A 21,059-nucleotide genomic window follows, 5' to 3' on the forward strand; every position below is an offset into this window, starting at 1 on the left:
TAACAAACGTGCATGCATCGTCTCCTCTATGCAACCACCCTCTAGCAACTCCTTACTGGAAGGGGTTCTCTTCTGCACTTCAAACTCTCCTCTGAGTGATGAGCGATCTTACGAAATAGGAATGTTAGGAATGTTGCTTACTCTAAGAGGCTTGATAACTAAGGGCCCTGAAAGACTCAAGCATGGATTGTCTAAACAAGGGAACCCATTTTAATTTTTTACATGTCAACCTAAAAAGGTTTGTGTCGAGAACGATGAAGCATCCTCTCGAGGGGCTCTCGTTTATCACCACGTGGTAGTGATCATTAAGTAAGAGAGGATTGGTTTCAAGGGGTAGGCCTACCATCTTGGCCTGTGTCCTGAGCAATGCTTTAATGATACCTGAGATGGCTGCAAAAGGGTACAATAACAGCTGTACAATAATGCTAACTAGCTGCACACCACTGCTATCTAGCTGTACACCACTGCTAACTAGCTGCACACCGCTGCTATCTAGCTGGGCACCACTGCCAACTAGCTGCACACCACTGCTATCTAGCTGTACACCACTTTTACCTAGCTGCACACAACTGCTAACTAGCTTTACACCACTTTTACCTAGCTGCAGACCACTGCTATCTAGCTGCACAACACTGCTAACTATCTGCGCACCACTACTGACTAGTAACTGGATAAAGACTTTCTGGGTTTGAGTCAGAAACTTTCTGGGTATGAGAGCTTCTCAAAGCTCTGTGTGTCCAACCTTGTGAGACCATCCTGATGTTCAAGTGGTCCTTTCGCAATGTTTATCAGCCTGACCTGGAGAGCAATGGACTGGCGCAGCCCAACTTTGTTAAAAAACTGGAGAAAAAGACATTCTCCTCTGAGAAAAGCATTCAGCATAGCGTTCCTTTTTCAAGATGACCTGAAACTCCCTCCCTAGAGCACCGAGTGGAACAATCCTTTTTACATTTACAGTTAAACAGGCTGGAGGCCATGCTGACTTGCGGAGTGTAGAAATACTAGAACCACATCAGTGTCCAAGAACATTCTCTTTTCTTCCCACAGATATATCCTCTAAACACTTCCATATGTTGGGTATGGGTAATCAACTTCCATCCGCTAACAACACCAAAGGCGTATAATGGTATGTTAGGTGTTGGCTAACAGCATCATGAGATCATCAGTATCTCGCAAGTTCACATTCTGTTTCTCTCTGTAGAGCAGTCTAGGACCGGTACAATAATAAAATGTCCCATCAGCGCTTTGGGGAAGGATTTCAGTTCATGGGACTGTGACTGTGCATCTCTGGGTCCACCTGTTGTTATGTTTCCCTGTGTTAACCTGTGTTCAGTGGGAGTGGGCGTGAATGCACTTCTGTAGCAGTGAACAGTGGGATTATTAAGGTTTATGTTTACATTAAACCATGTTAACATATTCTACTAGAATTCCCAAATTAAATTATTAACCACAAAAAAAATAATAATATGACCCCTTTAATACCATTAGATATTTGAAGTGGTATTTCATAGTTGTTCTACAAAAGGAGTTTAGACTGGTTGCTTTTTAAGGGGGTAAATCTATCCTTCATTCCCCCCTGGGACATGTACTTGGAAACAATATTGGCCCCTTTGTGGGGGATGGAATGCAACCGATATTTAGATTATGGATGAGACAGAGGACCCCACCATCCAGGAACCAGCGAAGGTTCTTGCCATAAGAGCGTATTCCATGTTGAACATGGTACAGTTGTTCCTGTAGCATGTGCAGTGAATGCACTGGGAAGACAATCCCTCCACACGTTGGGTTCCCCAGGACAAACTTCCACCCTCATTTAATCAGGGATGACCTCCCTGTCTGTATAGAAACTGTAAACAGAACAGGATTGATGCAGGATGAAGATTTTTCAGACTTCTTTGGCCACTTTTAAACCCATAGCCTCTAACACAGACAGTCTAGTTGATTCTTGACAATCATCTATCCCACATATCCATGAACTGACTTTAGACGGGGATCTGGCACACTGTTCCCACAAGTAGACGCCACTAACCTTGAGTGTTTGGCCCTTTCAATAAAAGGTTTTACACCTTTTCGGACAGCTTGATGAAACTTCATCCTGGCACGACAATGTGTCTTAGTCGATGACATAACCGGGCGAATCAGGGACTGTATTGTACTTGATTACATCAAATACATGCAACCTCTGGAAAATTGCTCAAAACTGTTAAAACTGCGGAGCTTCATAGAGCAAAACGCGTTTTCGCTGTTCTTCCGACATGATTGTTACGCTGATTTGCTCAAGGAGTTTGTCTGTTAAGGCAAATACACCCAGGCTAGAGTTCCAGAATGATCCTTGAAGCAGGACAGAATGGGATTCCACATGACCAGGATGCTCTCCAGTAGATATCTCCCAGTCCACTCTTGGTTGTGGTTTGAATTTCAATGTGGAAGAAACAGAGAATGGATGTTGGCGGCAAGATTGCTGTAGTTCTGCATTTTTCATTATTTTTTTTACTTTGTTTAAAATTTAGTATGATTAACTTTGTTTTGCTACAGCTGGGTCTAGTGCTGCAACAAACCGAGAACGCCCAGGGACGGAGGATGTTTGGTCCATCTATAACTATAAACCCTGCTGCGATCTTCAGGGGGGCCTGGATTGTCCTCTGCGTTTCTAAGAATAATGTTTGTCGTAGCATAACTTGTCTCCCGCTGGATTCCTGTTGAACCAAAGTCAGGGTAGAGCAGAGACACTATGTTCATTCCTACAAACACAGGGTTCAGTCCATGGTAGTTGTTTAAGATGTTAAATACAATCAAATGTGAGGCTACTCTGTTCAGAGTATATCTAAATAATCAACTTGTCAACCAATGAAAGCGGAGGACCTGCCACTATCGGACAATAGGGGAGCTGTGCCTACTTAGTCACTATAGATGCAGTAGTGTATGGTAGTAGGCATAAACCATGTGTCATGTCCTTCCTTTGCCCTGATTTAGTTTAGTGTCCCTTCTCCCCTTGTCCACCAGATGTCTCACTACGTTTCCCTCCCCTCAAATTTCCAGCCTTCAATCCCCTCATTCCCCTCACCTGTGTCCTCGTCTATCATCCCACCGGCACCTCATTCCCCGGTCACTCTCTCCCCTTTATAGTGGTTCATCTCCGTTGTTCCCTTGTCACTTCTTTGTTGTTGTCATGTCCCATGTTCCTCCTAGTTCCCAAGTTGTAGTTTCTTTCCTGCCTTTACATGGAACAAATATTGCGTTGCTTAATCAAAGCCCTTTTTGTTTGGTCCAGAGTCATCTGCATTTTGATCCATCCCTCCTCGCTTCTGCTACGCCACCAGAAACCCACTATGACACTATTGTGGTACAATTATACTTCTTCTGAATTAATCATTTGATTTGTTCCTATCAAAAAAATATTTCTTTAACTTGGATGCCTTGGTTAATCAAGGTTAATCAATATAGGTTATTTTTCTGAACCACATAAAATTCTTTGTACTAGGGTTTTACTGGCACTTTTATTGTGCTGTAGAATTGCAGGTGTTTTGTGTTTCCAAGCAGTTAGCCTGGAGCATAGTGATCCATTTGTTCTTTTGTTGCTTGGAGTGAGACAGGAAAGGCATGCAGGAAGCAGTGTAAATCTTTCAACCTTGACAGAATGTGTTAAAAGACCAAAGATGAGAAAGCCATTATGTGACCCATCGCTATCAATCAAACATGACACAGGAACACACATTATGACTCACGTGGATTAAAAATGGTACTTAAGTACTTAGTATTTGATCCATTAGACATTTAACAAAAACAAGCTTTGAGCATTAGAGCATCATAGCATTTGATTGTATTTTACTTTTTAAAAGCCTCACTAAACAACTTTCCAAGTGGATTAATCTGTGAATGTATCTGATTTCTGTCATGATGAATTGAGCTGAACTCAGGTAGATGCTTGGCCATGCAACGACTTCTATATAATTTGCGTATATAGGGATATATATCAGTTAGCTAGACATACAATAGTATGGAAATTACATCATGTTGTGGAATGGCACACACACACATTGTGCACACACACAACGCGCACACACACACATCGCGCACACACACATGCGCTCAACCACGCACACACACACATACCCACCCTCCCATTCTCTCCCTGTTCCTCTCCACTGTTCGCTCAGCATGTATGGCAGTGCTGCTCTGGGATTCAGTTGGCCCGCTGGTCCATTCTGCTTCTGTACTACGCTACTCACCTCCCACTGACCAGACCTCTGTGCCAATGACTCTTAAAGTGGACTTTGCTATTCTTTATGTGCCCCGGTCAGCCAGATGAACACACACAATCTGGGATTTACAGCCAAGGTAAGAATTAGTGTCGATAGGGGAATTGCATTGAAAATCTGGTTGTTATATTTAGTTGAAAACTAAACATTAGTGTGGTTACTCACTGTTTATATTCAATCATTGGAACAGGAGACACTGGAGAAATGCATTGAGATATAATGCATCACCATGGATGATTAAAGAATCAGAATTTAGGCTGTGGAAGCCGGGACAAATTCCTTTCAAAGTCTTAGAGTTTCTTTGTTCAAAAAATTGTACTGATTCATCCTGTTTGGAAACATCTGCAGATGTTGTGTGTTGCTAAATGTGGTCTAGGATTCACGCTGGGAGGTAAATCTCTTTAAGGTGATGTTTATTAAGTATGAATGTTGTTCATACATTCATACTTTAAATCATTATATAAATAAACACAAAACAATGTACTATTAAGGCTATTACTCAGAGCTTATGATGTTACACCCTATACTTTAGTTACATAGCTCATATTACATCATAAAACTAAGTTTATGATTTAATACATAACGCGTATTATGTCATAATAAATTAGCTTGATACTATTGAATACATAGTTCGCATTATATCATATTAAATTAGCTGATGATGATGAACATTGGTATTTTATTATCGAAAATTATGTACTTTCTGTTTTCAAAGGGATAAGTTTAACTGCGATGGCCTTAGAAAAACCTATTTTAGGGTAAAGATTCAGGTAAGTTAGGTCCCTCATTGAAAGCTCCAAGATTCCAGTTTCATCGGACTGCCTTTAAATCATAGCTTGATGTACCAGAATATGTTTGCTGTGATGTATTCTAAAGCCAGTAAATGCAAAACATACTGCATTTTATATAATTGTAAAAAAAAATTGGGACAATGTAATACTGAGAAGAAATTTAAGTGGTCAATTTTTTCCAATCTAATTGAATCTTTTGGAAAGTTCCTGCCATTCATAATCAAACCGCTCCTTCTCCCTTCATCTCATGTGCCACATACTGAGGTCTCAATGCCCCATCTGAGCTTTCTGGGACATTCCTGTTTCATTGGTCAATAATTCTATCACTGCTTTTCCCATGACTCATGCCGTGCGGTTAATGCGTCTGCAAATCCGTCTCAAGAGTATCCCATCCTTTGTACTCGAGTCCCCCATTGGTCACATTGTCTTGGATGTCAACCTCTGCGTTGATCAGGGGACTATGAGGTATGCATAGTAAACCTTTGTCTCCTTTGTGCCCCTGTATCTTCAGGCAAGGCATCTGTGCTTCCTGCTCCCCCTGCTCATGAGCCTGGTCTGGGGCCTTCCTGGTCCATGTCGACACTCTGTGACAGAGGACCACCTGCATAGCCTCAGTCGCCTGGTGAAGACTTGTGCATCTGTTGGATTATAATATAAAATACAATTAGAACAACACAATATACATTACACTATTAATAGATAGTATACAACTATATTTACCTTCTTCACTCATATTTGCCTCCCAGATGGATAACCAATTGGAGAATGGATGCTCAATAGTATATGCATTCACAGAACGCCAGAATTTGGTGAGTAGTTATAAATGACCTGCTGTGTTTGTATTGCATTACATTTAGTTGTTGTTTAAGCTGAACAAGGTTTAAGTTATAGTGTTTCAACATGAACTACATTGGGGATCCAAACCTTTTTTACAGCAAAGAGTGTGTGGCATATTCACACAGAAAACAGTTAGAATAAATAAGACAAGGAACTAACTGTACGAATGTGAACCAACAAAATAATATTAGATGTAGCATTTCAAAGTTTTGGTGGGAGCACAAACGGAACTGTTTCTAGAAATGATATCTGCCTTAAAGGTTCAGAGAAGCAACATGTTTAAAAAGCAGAGGCAACACTTTACAATAATGGCATATGAATTAACCATTCATTAACATTAATTAACGCTGTATGTTGTAAATTCCCTTAGTTCCATTAGTTCGTTTATTATATTACGTATATAATGCGTATATATATATCGTTATTTCTGTTCAGACATTTGGGACAGCCCAGATAGCGCCGTGGGGTCCTAGAGTCACGTGGTGTACGGGGCTACGTCAGAGCTTGTTGCGCGCGACCGCATAGCACGCCACGATAAAGAATGCGTTCGTGAAGAAAAAATCATTCATTCATTCATTCATTCATTCATTCATTCATCAATCATTATTCATCGTTCATCCATTGCTTGATTCCTTGGAATTCCTTGATGTCACCGCAATATTGAAACAATATAAACAACCAGAACTGTTCCCTGTGTATGCGTCTACTCTCTGACCGGAGTTGCCGTCCTGGATAAAGTGGTCCCAGTAAAACACAGTAACACAAGCGTATTCTCCAATATTGGTCCTTCGAACCGGAATTACTTCACCCACGACGGAGCCATGGACGCACAGAGAACAGCAGCAACCGGAAGCGGAACACAAGGACAAGGAAGGCAGCGACAGCTTCCAGCACACATGCAGGGCTATCAGGTCAGCTTACCACAGTCCCTCATGCCTTATACTGCCCCCCTCCAAGACGACAGCGAGAGCGCCAGCGCACAGCAGCTGCGGTCACTCAGCCTGCAGACCGAATCTGCCGCTACAGGTGACCAGCCATACACCGCGCTCGGGCCTCCTCCCTGTCCCTTCTCGCCTGGGGCAGTCGATAAGGCGAGTCAATGGGACACAGCATCGTATGCTAGTAATCTGCCCAGCCACATGCACACGTGTGTGGGGCCCCAATCGCCAGCTCCCTCCGAACAGGGCTGCTACAGTCGGCGCTTAACGGAATGCAGCTACAATGCAAGCGGACCAGGTCCTCCTACGCAACAGCACACGTCACCTATCGGTCTGGGCGACCCGTCGAACCACTCACCTTGGTTAGACCCCCAACCAGACAGCCGTGTCTTTCAGCAGCAGCCATTATTCCCCCAGCTGGGACCACCTACCCAGCCTCAAGATAAGCTGCTGCCAACACCACCGCTGTGCACAACAACTGCAGCATTACAGTCTCAAGTGACAACAGCGACGCAAGCAGTGGGCCAACAGCTGTCAACAGCACCAGGTTACCAGCCTGCCTACCAGCCAAACCACCCTGCGTCATCGCCTGTGCAGACCATGTATGCCAGCACGCCAACGACCGTACAGCCTACACACCAACCCCAGGCTGCGTATCAATATGCTCCAGCTACGCCTGCACAGCCGACGTATCAACCCCAGGCCGCATATCAATATGCTCCAGCTACGCCTGCACAGCCGATATATCAACCCCAGGCAGCATATCAATATGCTCCAGCTACGCCTGCACAGCCGACGTATCAACCCCAGGCCGCATATCAATATGCTCCAGCTACGCCTGCACAGCCGATATATCAACCCCAGGCAGCATATCAATATGCTCCAGCTACGCCTGCACAGCCGACGTATCAACCCCAGGCCGCATATCAATATGCTTCAGCTACGCCTGCACAGCCGACATATCAACCCCAGGCCGCATATCAATATGCTCCAGCTACGCCTGCACAGCTTACCTATAAACCACCCATATGGGCAGTGGTGCCCTCACCATACACACCTGCTGTTCCCCCGCAGACAGCGTATCAGCCTCCACCAGTCATCCCTGCACAGCCAGTGTATCAGCTGCCACCGTACCAGCTGAGCCATCAATCACAACCGGTGTACCAGCCTCAGCCTGCTCCAACAACTCAACCAGCCTATCAGCTGGTGCCTCCAGCACCTGGTCCAGCACCGTACCAGCTGAGCCATCATCCACAACCGGTGTACCAGCCCCAGCCTGCTCCAACAACTCAACCAGCCTATCAGCTGGTGCCTCCAGCACCTGGTCCAGCACCGTACCAGCTGAGCCATCATCCACAACCGGTGTACCAGCCCCAGCCTGCTCCAACAACTCAGCCAGCCTATCAGCTGGTGCCTCCAGCACCTGGTCCAGCACCTTATCAGCCCGCACCAGCTCCGCTGGTCCAGTATGCCCTTCAGCCCAGCTATACACCAACACAAATGCCATCCACTCTCCAGCCTCCCAGGCAGCCAGTCCCAGTACCGAAACTGCCTAAGTTGGTCAACGACAATGAGAGAGACTTCACTGACCTGAAGATGGCGCTGGACCACCTACTCAGTCCCCACACTGAACTTTCTGAGCATTACAAGTACCGTGTACTTATAGAGCAACTGGTCCTGGACGAAGCCAGGTTGATAGCACAGTCCTGCAGGCATTATGCGGAGCCCTACACCGCTGCCATGCAGGCCTTACAGCGGCAATATGGACAGCCACATCAACTCGCGCAAAGCGAGATTGCCGCGATCCTGAACTCTCCTGACCTCAAAGCTGGAGATGCAAAGGCCTTCCAGAGCTTCGCCCTTAGTGTCGACCTGCTAGTGGGAATGCTTGCATCGCTGGAAGGGCCCAACGGGATGGAAGTGATGTCGACCGGCCATGTCGATCGGCTCCTCAGTAAGCTCCCTAAGCAATCGAGGGACGGCTTCGTGGAGCATCTACAGGCTCAAGGTCGCCTCAATACAAACAGCCTAAACCCGTACAACCTCCGAGACCTCTCCGATTGGCTCAGGGTAAAAGCTGAATCTCAAAGACTGTCCGCAAGAATGGCACAGCGCCATCGGATTGAAGGGCCACAGGCCCCCAACAGAGATAGGCAAGTTCCTGTGACCAGGCCTCGCAACCTCTCAGTTTATCATGGCTCCGACAAGCCTGAATCTGACAGTCGTCAGCTTTCAGACAGGTTTCAGTCGGAGGCCAAGCAGCAGAAGTTCGAGAAGATATGTCTCTTCTGTGAGAGTGCTGATCACTACCTATCACAGTGTCCAGACATCGTCCGACGCCCACCGGAAGAGGTCGAGAAGTGGATAGCAGACAGCAAGCGTTGTCGTAAGTGTGGTCGCACCAACCACGGGCAAGACGCCTGCACCCTGAAGAAACCGTGCAGTGAATGTCATGAGGTTCACCTCAGAGTTCTCCATACCATCGCCAAGCCAGGTCCCCGCGTCTACCTCATTACGCCGGAGGATCGCGCCTCACTCGCCAACTCCAAGCAAGGAGGAAAGGTGTACCTCAAGGTGGCGCCAATCATCATTAGCCATGGGAGCAAGTCGCTGCACACCTACGCAATCCTTGACGATGGGGCCGAACGCACAATAATACTGCCAGCTGCCGTTCGTCACCTGGAACTCAAAGGTGAAGCCGAATCTCTCGCTCTGCGGACGATCCGCCAAGACGTGGCTCGCCTCACTGGTGCGTCGGTCAACTTCCATGTGGCCTCCCTGGCACATCCTTCAAAACAGCACCTGGTTAAGGGTGCCTTCACAGCGGGTCGGCTAGCCCTGTCAGAGCAATCTTACCCCGTAACTGCACTTCAGAAGCGCTATCACCACTTGAGGGGCCTCCAGCTGCAGAACTTCAGTAAGGTACATCCGCTACTGCTAATCGGTGCAGATTGCACCCACCTGATCACAGCGAAGGAGCCTGTCAGGTTCGGCCCCAGAGGTGGACCCGCAGCTGTTCACACAGCGCTCGGCTGGGTGCTCCAGGGTCCAGATGGTCTCGGGTCTCATGCTGCTTCATGCTACTTCACATCTTCCAAGCCTTTAGGATACGTGTCGTCAGACGTTGGGGATCCGGATCCTGTGACCCCAAACATGTTGCTGATGGGGCGGCGGGACGCCTCCTTGCCACAGGTGTCCTATGCCCCGGACCCACTCACCAGGAGACGGTGGCGTCATTGTCAAATGATGGTGGATCACTTCTGGACGCAATTCCTCAGAAGCTACTTACCGTCTCTTCAAGTCCGTCAGAAGTGGCGCCAACCTACTGATGATCTTCTCCAGGACACTGTCGTGATGATCGTCGATCCTCAGCTGCCAAGTGCTCATTGGCCCGTTGGGAAGGTGGTCAAGCTGAATGCCAGTGCTGATGGATGCATTCGGTCTGCTGAGGTCCAAGTGGGGGACAAGACTTACCTGCGACCAGTAGCACGCCTTGTCAGGCTACCAGCTGTTCCGGACGACGACGCCGATCCAGGGATTGCTGTAGCACCTTAGGGAATTTATATTTGTTTACATAATAGCCATGCTATTCAGGGGGCGGCTGTTGTAAATTCCCTTAGTTCCATTAGTTCGTTTATTATATTACGTATATAATGCGTATATATATATCGTTATTTCTGTTCAGACATTTGGGACAGCCCAGATAGCGCCGTGGGGTCCTAGAGTCACGGGGTGTACGGGGCTACGTCAGAGCTTGTTGCGCGCGACCGCATAGCACGCCACGATAAAGAATGCGTTCGTGAAGAAAAAATCATTCATTCATTCATTCATTCATTCATTCATTCAATCATTCATCAATCATTATTCATCGTTCATCCATTGCTTGATTCCTTGGAATTCCTTGATGTCACCGCAATATTGAAACAATATAAACAACCAGAACTGTTCCCTGTGTATGCGTCTACTCTCTGACCGGAGTTGCCATCCTGGATAAAGTGGTCCCAGTAAAACACAGTAACACAAGCGTATTCTCCAATACTGTATAAGGAATAATTAACAATTAATTGACACTTGATCGATCTTCATTGAACAGTTAACTACTGGTCAAGTAATATTTACTAATTGTGTTCATGTTAACTATGAGGGAATGATATTGATGTTGACTAAGGTATTCATTGAAACATATTTAAAAGGATTAGGGTTAAAGGCAAATAACTAGATATCTGTAAGTTTGCCTGGCTTACCCTAACCCATTTTTGTTCTACAGAGTGAAGTCTGTTATGTCAAAGCAGCCTTTCCACATATCCTGGAGTTGCTGAACACACACTTCAACTATGCAAAGAACTCTGACAACCGGAGATATGTCAGCACTTTGAGAAGGGTCATCTTCAACCTCTATTCCCAAGGATGTGTACCAGAAATCAATGAAGAGATTGAGGTAAGGTCTACAGAACAAAGCAATCACTAAAGATTAGGATTGGTAAAGTCTACAGTGCAGTCTAAACAAAGCAATCATTAAAGATTAGAATTGATAAAGTCTAAAGTGCAGTCTTTACAAAGCAATCACTAAAGATTAGGATTGGAAATTACATGAAAATTAGTAGTATTTTTCGTTTTATGACATATTAATCAGATGTGACTTGACAGATGTCAATGAGTCCAAAACGATGCACTTTGTCTTAATTACATCTGGTGGGTTTTTGGATTTGACAGCTGCTAACAAATGACCTTTCACCGAAAAGTTTGTATGTGGTCTTAATTTGGGATGTGAATAACTCAATTTTATCATGGTCGGTATCAGTGGGCGGTACGAATGAAAATGTGCTAACATTCACAAAGGCCGCTATGGATCATTTGCAATAAATCTCAATCACATAAACACACCATGCTCCATTTAGAATAAAAAGTATCGCAGATTTAATTTAGTTTACCAGTATAAGGTCACTGGCCCTTCAAGGGGAATTGAGTTTACCAGTATTAGGTCACTGGCCCTTCAAGGGGAATTGAGTTTCTGTCTCTGATTAGAACCGTCAACCTATGGCGGCTTGTTTACCTAGGAGCTGCATGACTTTCTGCAGCTTCCGTGAAGTGATGTGTAAATTACAGATGTTAGTAGTAGAAGTATTTATGTAGATTTATGTTCGTTCGCTACTGCTACTTACCCTGGTGACCTTATATTTGAATCCGTCCCTGTCATTGTTTCTCCGACAGTGAGAGTCGTTAGATATGTTTTCTAATTAGTTGCTAGCTAGCCTGGCTATATATTTGTGGTGTATCCATATATCTAAATATTCATGGTGTATATTGTTTTTTTCTGTGCACGAATGGGGATGCAGAAACAACTTCAGTTCTGTCCGTTAATACGTGTTTTTTTGAAAGAGAAATAATTTTTATTCCAGACATAAAAAATCTACTTTGACCCTCATGAATGAATCATTGAATATTAGACAAACCCAATCCCAATCCCATCCCTAGTCTTCACATGGACGATTCTGTTATATTATAGAATTGAAGGCATCTTTTTGCTCTTATTCTCCTGTGTGTGGTGACTCGGCTGTGTCCTGTGTACGGCAGGAAAGCCCTGTGAGGTTCACCAGGGTCCTGTGCAGCTCTCCTAAGGAGGCTCTTCAGAAGGCCCGGGGCGTGGTGGAGATGTATGCGGTGGTGCTGCGGCAGCGGAACAGCCCTGTGGACTGGAGCTGTCAGGAGGAGTACGCTGCCCTGGAGTACGAGGAGGAGTAGGGGGAGGACCCACCAGCAACCATCACGCCACCAGCAACCATCACGCCACCAGCAACCATCACGCCACCAGCAACCATCACGCCACCAGCAACCATCACGCCATCAGCAACCATCACGCCACCAGCAACCATCACGCCACCAGCAACCATCACGCCACCAGCAACCCTGGGGTATGGGAGACGACAAGAGACACATCTCTAACAGAAAGCCATACAGAACACCACAAATGCACAGTCACACACACACATACACACACACACACACACACACCGACACACACACACACACACACACACCGACACACACACACACACACACACACACACACACAGTCCCACAGACACAAAACTCTTAAACATGTCGTAAAGTATAAATCATGTACCATTGTGGTTGGAAATGTTCAATGTATATTGACATGTTTTGACATTTCCCTTCATCAGACTTTTCTTTTTCCTTCAGGTATATTTGAATGCCAATGCCCTTGCCCATGGTTCCCTAAGGCCCCCACTCCGTCCTCCTCTATGGCTCAAAGCTGGAGTCCACGGACACAGCCTGCCCAAAACCAAACCACAGCTGCCCTGCCTTCGGGTTTCACCCGTCATCCACATCACACGGACACAACATTGTCTCCGGGGACCATCGACAAAGATAATCTAACGCCAAGTCCCTTTAAGACGGCAGCATTCTCTCACAGTCAGCCGTTTGAGGAAAGGGAATCGTCTGGCATTCCAGCAAGGGTGATCGAGGTGGATGAGACAGATGGACAGGCAGATAAGGATTTAATGTACAGAAGTGAGGCCTCAACCACAGGGCCCTCTGTGTTGTCTGAGAACGCGTCTGTGAGCCCAGCCCTGGGTCTGGCTGATGGACGGAGGACTTTCAGTAGTGAAACCACCACGACACACGGGTTGGCCAAAAGAACACTGGAGGCCAAGGACTTTGACTCGCAACACCGATATGACACTGGGTTACTCGGCCAGGAGGAAGTCCTCAGACTTGAATATTGTGAATCTAAGGCCACCAAAGAAACACACAGAGTGACACCAAAGAGCACTGCTGATTATCATGACGATTTTACAATTGATGAAATGGCATTTATGGATGTCAGGGCATTGAGAAGAAGACAGAAATATTCCTCAAAATACAGAATCTTCCCAAGAGATCTACGAACAAAAGCAAAGGATATTCCATCAACCGCAGCAGCAAAGTCTGAATCAGAAGAGACCAGGACAGCACACCAGGACAGGAGCAGGAGTCGTCATACGTTCCGATAGATACCAACACAGAACAACTTTGTTATTGGAAGAGGGCACATAGCATTGGTATTTAATGTTTCATTAATTATTAACTGTAACTTCTAACTATAGGTTTAGGGAGACTTTTTTTAATCTCTTCTTTTGTTTTTCAGGGGATACATATAAGCTTTATAAAATGGAGGTTACATTGTAGGAAAGACCCAGGTCACACTAACAATGGGTCTGCTCCCTTTCAGCATCAGGGCGCGGGAGTAAAGCTCTCCAAAGAGGAAGGTCGACTGCCCACGCTCTCCATTGTGAAAGTATAAGAACCATAATAAACTTTATGAGCCATACCTGAGTTTGTCCTACCATGATGCGCCAGTGAAAAAGGTCTGACCAGGTGTCACCAACCTTTTGGAACCTGAGAGCTACTTAAAGGTCACTGAGTAGTATGAAGGCTACTTGTTTGATACAAGCTTCACGAAAAACAAAGTTGCACGGCCCCGCAAATGAGACATAAATACTTGTCTTTCACGGTCATTAAAGATAACTCTTCCGCCCAATTATTGTGAAAATTATGTGTTCTTTCGCTTTTCCGCCATATTTTTCTATATTTTGGATGTAAAACCCGCATCTAGCGCCCCATTGTGCCTGGGCTTGCTAGCTTGTTTCAGCAAAGAGTGGCACGATATTGAACAAATGTGTTCAACCAAAAAGTATCCATCACTTCTTCAAAGTCCTACTTTCAGAATTTGAGGTTCAGAACAGTAATTCATGAATTATTTCAAGTATTATTTATCTGTAATTATTTGATTAATTCCAAATGTTGTGATGATGTATGAAATAACCCAGTCCATCAATTGAAGACTGCATTCTTCATGTTTGTTACGAGTGGCGGGGCGTGCAATTATTTAAAATGCCCGGTATTAAAGAGTTGGATTTAAACTCAATGCAGGAGCACTATTGGAGTGGATTGGACGAATATTGGAACAAAATTAATTGTTTGGAGTGCCGAGGCAGAATGAATCAAGGAATGGGCGCAGTTAACTTCATATCGGCCCAAAAGCAATACAATGCACTTTACAAAGAAGAAAGACGAGAATATAGCCTAGACCCACCCCTTTCCACACAAATTCTCGAAGGGGAGCAATAAAAATAAACCAAGTTTTTGCCCACAGAAGGCAAATCCATTAAACATATAGGGCCCTATTTTAACGGTCTGAAACGCAAGTGAGAAGCGCGAAACGAAAGTAGCTTTGTGGGCGGATCTCTGGCGCTGTTGCTATTAAGGCGCGTTCACGGTCCTGGTGATAACGCGTGTTCCCGACAGTGACCGTTCATGTGCACTCCTTTGGGAATCTTAAAGTTCTTCACAGCAGGTTTTTTTATCTGATAAAAAAAAAGTCAGAACTAAACAGAACTTAGTAGGATCAGTTTCAAGTTTCAGTGCCTTTATTTCCTTGAAGCCTATCACCAACTATCCTTTTGCTATTACTTATGAGAAGCACATTGTATTGCCACTGTATGGAAGGCAACACTTCCCCTTATCTAGAGCTGGTTTCCCAATGCACAACGTTTAAAGCTGAGCAAAGTCGATGCCAACAGACGGTTACGTCAACCAATACTAAAGTATGTGATATGATGGTTGATTATTTTATATTGAGTAAAGCATTCATGTTTCGCCATGTTCATGCGCGTCACTAGTAAACCATACGTCACAAACTGGGCAACTCTGTTATCAAAATCTGCAATAAACCAATGAGAGTGCCATCTCCCATCCCCTTAAAGAGCCATGAGCGCATTTTATCCTGACAAGTTGATATTTATATTGCCATGGACTGTATTATGCGTTACGTGTTTAGTTTGCATGTGTTTAAACAGATAGGTGCACACACACGCGGCCACATTCATTCATTCTTTTAAGCACTCGCGGTTAAAACAATGTTTTCTCACAATCAAATACTCATCAATCCTAAATCCTAGTTATGGGCTTGAACACGATGCCTGTGTGGCATTAGAAGAAACGGGGGTAAGTGACAACGCCACCCTAGGAATTGCACCCAGGGAAATATCAATCAATGAACGGAAAACAAGAACTTAGCACACACGTTCGTTGGCTAACGGCACCAGAGACGAGGTTACGAAAATAGGTTGTCTTTATTGACTAAAACATGTATGTTCCACACAAACATTACAATTACGATGACACTGTACGTTGGGGAAAGAAAGAACGATCAGGGCTGAGGCTTACCGGCAAGGGGGGGGGCAAGATACCAGGAACGCGGAGGGGAGAAACCAGCGACACCAACCAGTCACTCGTGTTCGCACATACTCACAACAAAAGCAAAACGCAGGTTCAACATGGCAAAATAAAAAGAGAATCCAAAAGGGCACACGTGACAGACACTCGGGAAGAAAGGGCACCACCACCTATGGGATCTAGTTGCCTCCCTGCCGTGGGCACTCAGCACCTGGAAACAAAAGGAGTAGAAGAAGTATATACACACGACCAAACTCACAACTTGTAAGTCACAAAAAAGAAAATCAATAAGAAATAAAAATAAAACCCAAATGCACCAAACAGGCCCCAAAAGATATTACACATGCGTGATAGCCCACTGGCTATCCGCAGCTATAAAAGGCCTCCTGCCAGTGGCTTAACAGAAACTGGACTCAAAACCAAATAAAGACAGAATCCTCCAAATTAAACCAAACACTTCCCCAGGACACACACGCACACGCACACACGCACACAGTCTACACGCACACAGACACACACTAATTGCGACACGGACAGGTGGAAACACACAAGGACAATACAAACGGATCAGGTTAAAAAGGAGTGGTTGTTAGCGTCTTCGCCGCTATCTTCAAGGCTAGCCCGGGACAGCTAAGGCAGCCTTGCAGGTAAGCGAACGGGTGGCAAAAACAGCAGTCGGCAATGACGCAATCGGAAGTACCAGGAAGTTGGCAACTCCCTACTCAAGTCAGCGAGCTCACGGAGCACCGCTGGATTTTAACGTTCGGTAGGGGATCGAGGATGTTACACGATCAATAATCCCGCACGCACCACCAACCAAGGCAGGGCACCAGCAGGCGACAGGCAGAAGCGCTGCAAAGCGACCAGTGCGAAAAAGTAATCCCACACGCACCACCAACCGAGGCAGGGCACCAGCAGGCGACAGGCAGAAGCGCTGCAAAGCAACCAGTACCCAAAAAGTAAATCACCATGCTACAAACAAATCAGAGTCAGAGCATCCATAACAGCGTGCGTACATACCGGCAGCCGGTTGACGGGAGGGGCGCAGCCGGAAGTAACGAGGAGACCAATTGTGGCACCTCCCGACACAAGGGCTACTCGTGAATAAATAAGGTGGAGACGCAAGCCATTGGCTGTGCCGGCCCCGATCATTAAGAAGGGCTCTGCCCCCTCCGTCTCACCACAATCTACCCCCACATTTTCAGTCGGCGTCCCGACGATAGACCGGTTGGCAGCCCCACCCTAACCCTCGGTTTGAAGGGTAGCACCAACTGGACCCGACACAGGATCATTGGGGCACACCCCCTTCTGGCCAGCTGTCTGAGGTAAATGGTGAATGTTAGAATGTTGGCCCGCCATGGCTCTACCTGTCCGGCGTAGAGCCACTCCGCCAATGCTTGGCTCCGGAACCACTGGCACCCTGACCTCTACCGGATCCAGAGTCTCTACCACCCAGACTACGGGTGTACCGTCAGTATGAACCACTCTGCTAGTACTAGGTGAAGTGTCTAGACTAGGGGAGGGGCTGGCTGGGATACTGGTGTTTACCGTAGTAGGCCTAGGTCCAGCCGATGGTGTTGGGGGGTCAGCAGGCACCACCTGGGGGCCCGGACAGGCAAGGGCAACAACCGGCGTCTCTACTGGATGTAGCAGTGACTCCGGGGGCAAGAACGCCAGATCAACATCCATGTCGTCCTCCATCACGACAACAGTCTCAGCGACTGGCGGACTTGTGTAAGGCGGGCCTACCGGTGCATCCCTCACTACCCGGGCTTTAAGAAGGCCACGATGTACCTGTCGGACTTTGCTCCGATCAGTCACTGGAGCAATTGTGTACACGGCCCCGTTGCCTGGGGGGGCTTTGATAACCTCATATACCACTGGGCTCCACAGGTCCTGAATTTTGTGGCAGCCCCTCATACTGAGGTTACGGAGATAGACCAACTCACCCTCCCCCAGTGGTAGATCTTTAACCTGGCGGTCATTGGCCCCTTTCCGTTTATCGGCTGCAGCTCGGATCCGGCCTTCAGCCCCCTGAAAGGCGACTTGCAGCCTTGCTTGGTGTTCGTCAATCCAATCATGCACCGTCCCTGCTACAGGGTCAGGTACTGTTCCCAGCAAAAAGTCAAGCGGCAGGCGTGGCTCCTGGCCGAACAACAGAAAATAAGGGGACTCGCCGGTTGCTGAATGCGGGGTGGTATTATAACAGAAGAGCAGCTGTGGGAGGCACGCAACCCAATCTCTTTTTCGAGATGCTGGCAGAGTACGGAGAAGGTTATGTAAGGTACGGTTAAACCGCTCACACTGGCCATTACCAGCAGGATGGTAGGGCGTGGTGCGTGATTTCTCAACACCATAGAGCTGGCAAAGTTGTTGGATAAGAGTTGCCTCAAAACAACGACCTTGGTCGGAATGGATGCGAGCAGGGACACCAAACTTGTAAAACCACTCGTGGACAAGCACTCTTGCCACGGTGGAGGCACGCTGGTCCTGGGTTGGAATGGCTAGCGAATATTTGCTGAACACGTCAGTCATGACTAGAACATTTTCCACACCCGACCGAGACGGTTCCAGTGACGTGAAATCCACAGCAAGTACCTCATTTGGCCGTGAGGCCAACAGATGCCCCATGAAGCTACGTGCTGGGGGTTTAGTGTCTTTTGCAGTTTGACATCGCTCGCACTCAAGGCACCAACGAGCCACATCGGAGGACATGCCCGGCCAATAGCACCGTTTACGGGCCAAGTCCAAGGTGCGCTCCACCCCCTGGTGGCCATGCTCCTGATGCAGCTGAGTCAAAACATCAGACTTCAAACTAGCAGGAAGTAACAGTTGGAAATATTCCTCTGCTCCGTCTGAACGAAACACCCTACGGTACATAGCACCTTCCCTTTCCACTAGTCGGTCCCACTGGCGTAAGAGAACCAATGCCGACTTGGACATTCGCTGTCGCTCAGTAGGCCCAGGTTTAACACCTTGCCTCCAGTGTGGCACAACTTCCTGGAAGACGGGATCTTGTTCCTGACTAGAGCGCAATTGGGAGATGTTGTTCTCCGGTAATGCCGTGACCACCGCTTGAACCACCTGCGTTACTGGCTGTGCCTGCTCAACTTGCTGTAAGGAAGTTGGAAGGGTCGTGCCCAGGGCCAGATCCGCCAACACAGGAGGGTCCGAGGGGTTCTGCCTCGATAGAGCGTCCGCATTGCGGTTCTGTCTGCCGGAGCGATATTTGATCTCGTAGTTGAATGGGGCCATCTGGGCAACCCAGCGCTGCTCTAATGCTCCTAGTTTTGCCGTGGACAGGTGACTTAAGGGATTGTTGTCCGTAAAGATGATACAACGTTGCCCCAACAGATACTCCCTAAACTTTTCGGTGAGGGCCCACTTGAGCGCAACAAACTCCAACTCCATGGAACTGTAGTTGGACATGTTGCGCTCAGTGGGCCTAAGACTACGGCTGGCATAAGCTATAGGGCGCACCTTCCCTCCCTGTTCCTGAGATAGAACGGCCCCTAAGCCGTTGTAACTCGCATCCACTTCTAGGATGAAGGGCAGGCTGAAATCAGCATAGGCAAGGACAGGAGCCGTGGTCAGCCTTCCCTTTAGGGCATCAAAGCTTTGCTGGCACTCCTCAGACCAAAGGGAATGCAAACTTTGGCTTGGACCTCGCTTTGATTTAGTGCCACCCAGCACCGCCACCAGTTTATGGAGGGGGGCCGCCACCTTGGCAAACCCCTCCACAAACCGGCGGTAGTAGCTGGCGAACCCCAGGAAAGAACGCACCTCCGAGACGGTGCTAGGGCAACGCCAACTAGCCACTGCCTCAATCTTTTTAGGGTCCGTCGCCACCCCCTGACTCGAAATGATGTGACCGAGGTAGCCAACCTCCTGTTTGAAAAATGCACATTTGCTCAACTTGGCCTTAAGGCCCTCATGCTGTAAACGCCCCAAAACAAGTTCTAACCGTTCCAGGTGTTGGGAGACGGAGGTAGAGAAGACCACAATGTCATCCAAGTACAACAACAAGGTTTGACATTGCTGGTCCCCAAAAATCCTTTCCATCAACCGTTGAAAGGTCGCTGGTGCGTTACACAAGCCGAAGGGCATTCTCTGCCATTCGAAAAGGCCGAAAGGTGTACAGAAGGCCGTCTTTGCACGATCACCCACCGCGACAGGGACCTGGTGATACCCGCTGGCTAGATCCATAGTGGAGAACCAGCGGGCTCCTGTTAGTGCATCGAGGGACTCCTCGATGCGAGGAAGAGGGAAGGCGTCTTTGCGTGTCTTTGCATTTAGTTGGCGGTAGTCAACGCACATGCGGAGACTACCGTCCTTCTTTCGGGCCAACACTATAGGGGACGCATACGGGCTACAACTGTCAGTGATAACCTGTGCCTCCATCAATTGGTTGATATGAGCCTTAGCCATCTCATATTCCGATGGTGGGATACGCCTGTATCGTTGTCGAACTGGCGCATCATCGACTAGTGGAATCTGATGAGAGAGGAGGTTAGTACAACCCAAGTCCCCATCATGGGAGGCAAAGATTCCGCTGAACCGCTGTAGTAAGTTCCGGACCTGTTTCTGATCTGAAGCCGCCAAGACAGAGAGGTCAATTTCCTCAATCTGGGATGATACTGATGGTGTAACCATCTGGGAGGTAACAGTGGCCGTCACAGTGTTGACCTCAGTGACACTTGCGGGCAAACTCACCACTTGCACACAACTCAAACTACCCAAATCAGCGCGAGGATACAGTAACACATCTTCCGTGCCCACATTCACTATCGGTATGTAGCTAGTACTACGGCTCACCCGGATCAGGGATGGAGAGGCCAACAAGCCCGCAGGGAGTCCTCTGTCCGTGGGTTCAAACAACACCGAGGTGTCGGAAAACTGTGCTGAACATGTAGCAGCTACCATAACCATAGTGCCACCCGGGATACGATGGGCTCGGCCTCCACGGACTTTGACCCTCCCTGGCCTTATGGGGT

This window comes from Pollachius pollachius, assembly GCF_949987615.1.
Source record: "Pollachius pollachius genome assembly, chromosome: 12".
Classification (NCBI taxonomy): Eukaryota; Metazoa; Chordata; class Actinopteri; order Gadiformes; family Gadidae; genus Pollachius; species Pollachius pollachius.